A 4,692-nucleotide genomic window follows, 5' to 3' on the forward strand; every position below is an offset into this window, starting at 1 on the left:
ACACACACACACACACCATGCTCTTTCCTTCAGGAAAAGACCAGAAAGATTGCTCCTCCCTGGCTGAGAGAGGGAGGGAGGGAACTAGGGGGGAAGGGAGGCGGGGTGGTGGTGGTGGGCTGTGTGTGTGTATGTGTGTGATGGTAAATCACTGTGTACAAACACACACTCTGCCTGCCCGCCCGTCCGTCCCTTGAGAAGCCAAAGGACCCAGGGAGGCAGGCAGAATCCACTTGGAATGGATTTAGGCCTGCCTGCCACCATCAACCTAGTGCTCAGAATGGAAGCTCGAAGGGAATCCACTTCATTCACATGCAGACTCAAAACGGATGCATCTTGGACTTTCCCTCACTGCCCCTGAGCGTGCCTCCCATTATGATGGCTTTGTCATGTCTTACACTGTCGGGCGTCTCCCTTCACCCACGTTCCTGTTGTCCATGGCCCAGGGAGGACCTCGTTCCATCTTTGCATGCTACTGCTCAGATGAAGACTCTTCCTCCTTCCCCACCCGGGCACCTTTGTCCATATTCTTTCGCTTCCTTCCTTTCAAACGTGTCTTTTCTAGCGGCCTAGAGACTGTGCAGCATCCTTCTGTCAGTCAGTCCGTCCCACAGTCTGTCAGTCCCTGCCGGCCTGCCTGCGTTCTCCCTGACTCTCATGAAAAAGCTCTCAAGTCTTTCTACGACGAGGGTCAGGTCTTTCCTCCTCTTGAAGAATTTCCTTCTTCCCCTTCCATTCCTATATTCTTGGGATTTTTGGGTTTTCCCCTTTTAAAAATAAAAGCAGGAGACGGTCAAGTGACTTGCAGTAGGTGGGGTGGGGACACACACACTCACTCACTCACTCGCGCGCGTATGCACCTAACTAGCCATCCACAGAAGCAAACACATACCGGGTGCCTAGAATGTTTGCCAAATCCTCCCTCACCCCTTCTAAGCGCTCGGTTCCCAACACACTCCACTCATAGGGGCCGTGTGCCCCCTGGCCTCATCACAACTGCTGGAGAATCGCGAGCGGGGCTCCGGAGTTGATGCCCCCGCTTTTGAAGTGAGTCCCAGCTCTGGCTGTTGGAAGCTCCGCTGAGTGGCAGGCCGCCAGCCTGCGGGATGACTAAGGTTGGACCAGCGGGACCTGGCCGCGTTCTTGAGGACCACTCAGGCCTCCCTGATTGGACCTACCTCCACCTGTAGGGCTGAGCCAGGGAGAGGAAGAAACTCAATGGAGACGAGGAGAATGGATTGAGAACTGGCTAAATGACTACGCAATCAGGCTCTATGTTTCTCAAAGAGACTTCCCGAATTTCAGCACGACGTGTGGACACCTATTTATGAAGTAGTCGATGGGACAAAGACAGGCGAGCCATCTGGCTGAAGGACAATTGGCACCATGCCACGATGGGGTCCTGGATCCAGTTGCTCGGGCACAGGAAAGCGTTAGAAGATCTTGTTGGAAGCAGGTGGAAGTATCACCGTCACCGGCAGGACTACAGAAAGAAGGGCTGAGATTTGGGAGATTCACTGTTGCAGATTAGAAAAGCTTACATAATTGGGTCAGGGCCCTCTGACTCCCCTGATTGGAGGAGTATGACTCTTAGTGCCTCAGTTCCCATCAGGGGCACACCTGAGACACATTCCTGAGGGCTAGACTGCCGGCCACGTGCATCACAGCAAACTCCCTGCACCTGAGAGAGAAGTGTTTTTACATTGCTCGCTAGAATGAACTCCGTGGCAGTGAGAGATCAACGGTCAGAACTCCAGGGAACCGGAATCTAGCGGAGACGCAGATGGATTTCCGGTTCCTCCACCCTTACCTGCGTCCCTCCACAAACCGAGTGCTCAGAACATCAGCTCTCAGACTCCGCAGCACCGGGACCCTGCGGAAGTGGGAGGCTCCACACCAGGCTTGAGTCCTGGAAGGTGAGTGAGTCCTCACTATGTGGGTGATGTGGGCGGACTGTCACAGGGAAGCCACTTCACAAGACGGGACTGAGGGAAAGAGAATATTTATGAAGGAATCACAAAACTCTTGCTGCCACTGAGTTGATTCCGACTCACAGCGACCCTACAGGACAGGGTAGAGCTGCCCCTGTGGGTGACTGTTTATGGGAGTAGAGAGCCCCATCTTTCTTGGGAAGAGCAGCTGGTGGTTTCAAACTGCTGATTGTTTAGTGCGTGGCCCCAGGCATAATAACCACTGCACCACCAGGGCTCCCCGTGCCTAGAAAGACCAACCTGACTGTGTCCACCCGCTTCCTCCAGCTACAAGGGAAACCAAACCCACAGCTAACGAGCAGATCCTAAGTCACAGTGACCCTCCAGGACCCAGCAGAACTGGGCCTGGGGGTTTGCAAACCTATACTGCTTGACAGGAGCAGACAGCCTCATCTTTCTCCCAAGGAGCAGCTGGTGGGTTCGTGCCTCCAACTTTGTGGTCAGCTGCTCAATGTGAGACCCTCTGTGACACCAAGGCTCCTTGAGCAATGACTTTGGAGCCTGTGGCAGCCAGGGCATTGGGGGCAGGGGTCTTCAGGAGCAATCTGGCCCATGAGAGAAGCCTTCTGGTTCTCAGACTGTCCTTTGGGCTTAGAGGTGAGCTTCCCCTCCGACTGCGGGTCTTGTCAGCCGAGTTCTGCCCTGCAGGTGGAGATAGGTGAAGGTTGATTTCTAATTGGAAACAGCAGAGTTGTGTCTGTTTATCAGGAGGACTAAGAGGACTGCAGGAGTGAAGCAGAAGGAGAGCAAAGGACGGGGAGCTGCCGCCAAGTGCTGTGGCTCAGCGCGGCCTCGTGCCGGCTCCAGAGACCTAGGCAAGGCACCTGGTCTCTGTGGACCCGAATTCCTCATTTCCAACAGACACAACAGCCGACCACATTGACTGCCAGAGGGGAGGGTGCCTGTGCTTTGGTTTCCCCTGGTGGTTCTCATGGCAAACAAACACCAAAACACATGGCTGTTTCTTAGGGGGGCTAGTTATCTCCCATGGTTCTACTTTACCTAACTCCCCTTTCTTGTTGTGCCAAGAGGCTTCAGTGGGGATCCAAGGCAAACACCCCCATACCCCCCTGCCCAGCTCAGTGATCTAGCATGGGCACATGTTATTTTGTGACAATATAGGCTTTCAAGAGGTCCAGATCCAGGGTGCTGGCTCTCAGGGAATGTCCATGTCCCTTCTCAGCTTTGACCCCAGGAGTGGTATCCATCCGCTTGCTTGTTATCTGTTCTCAGGACCTTACACAAGATTGCTTTAAGCCGCACCTGATACAAATCCTGCCTTCTTACTATGAAAATGGAAGCCTCTTCCCCAAGTGGACTCAGGGCACAGGTTACATAGATTTGTTAACACTTGCTTTGGTGAGACAGAGCTCCATCTGGAACACAAATGTGTAGCCTTTAGACAGTGAGTCTCTGTTGATCAGTTGCCAGCTGGGGTGCCCTTTGCTTCATCCAGTCTGTTTTGTACCCACTGCCCCCTGCCCCCCCCACCTCCCCGTATACCCCGCCCCTCCCCACTGGTGAACATTTCCCTTATCTGGAGACAAATAGCTGTGGTCACAACGAGGGGACAGTGCTGCTGGCATTTAGTGGCTAGGCATGCAGGACAGCCCGTGCCACAGAGTGATCCACTGCAGACATCCTCAGTGCCCACCCCAGGTGAGGAACCCTTACCAGACACAGGGTGTGGGTGGCCCCCATGGGAAGGGCAGGGCAGCCTTCACACGCCCTCTCTGGGAGGTCATCTGGCACCTACACGCCCACACACCTGGGTAAGCAGTGGCCCAAACTGTAGCAAAAACAACCAAAAATGACCAGTGGCCTTTGGTCTCCCTGTTTTCTGTCTTCAGAGGCTTTTCTTTGAGGCTTTTATAGCTCACTCCACCACCACACTGAGGGACCTTCTTCCCACGGACTGTGGAAAGGCCCTGTCAGGTGATCACAGCACACATTCATGGTGCCCGTCAAGTGGGCCCCCCTTTGTCATGGGCTCTCTTCAGATCCCCGGAGCACACAGAAGTGTGCCTATTGGTAGAACCTGTCATCAGCTCTCAGCCAAGACCTGTCCCCTCAGCTGCCTGGATGCAGGTGGGCATACCGCCTGCCCTCCCTGGAGTCCCTGAGTCGAGCCGGCTGATTGATCCATAATTACCGTCCCGTCCGGGTCTGGAGCACTCTGCTGAGTGTGGATCTCGCCTTTCCTCCTGATGGTGAACAGCCACACCTCAGATGCTCCGCCGAGCGAGTGGGCGCCCCCAGTGGGCTGTTGCCCTCTGAAGGTCTTGTAGAGCAGAGTGCAAGAAGGGGCATCTGATCCAATGTAAGGGCACTGACTGGCAAGGTTCCTTCTACGTGGACCATGCCCTGGCTGGATAGAGCCCCTGAGCTGAGACACGAGTTTTGTTTTAGCTAGAAATGGAATCCATAAATACACGGTTTCTCTGCTTCATTTCCTTAATGAGGGCACTGTGGGAGCGCATTTCTGCTTGAAGATCACAAAGGTATCACTTGGGGGAAGCTGCACGGACAGAGGAGCTGGCTGGCCCCTGCCTGTGAAAGGGGGTGCCTTCGTGGAGACGGAAGGAAGGTGGTTGTTCAGCTAGGAGCGCGATCCACTCAAGTGTCTGCTTGGCATGACAACAAAACCCCGTCAGTGCTTCTGCTCTGGGGAAGTGAAAGAAATGTCGTTGCGTGGACACTC

This window comes from Echinops telfairi, unplaced genomic scaffold (assembly GCF_000313985.2).
Source record: "Echinops telfairi isolate 266 unplaced genomic scaffold, ASM31398v2 ScPeMD7_7468;HRSCAF=8506_0, whole genome shotgun sequence".
NCBI lineage: Eukaryota > Metazoa > Chordata > Mammalia > Afrosoricida > Tenrecidae > Echinops > Echinops telfairi.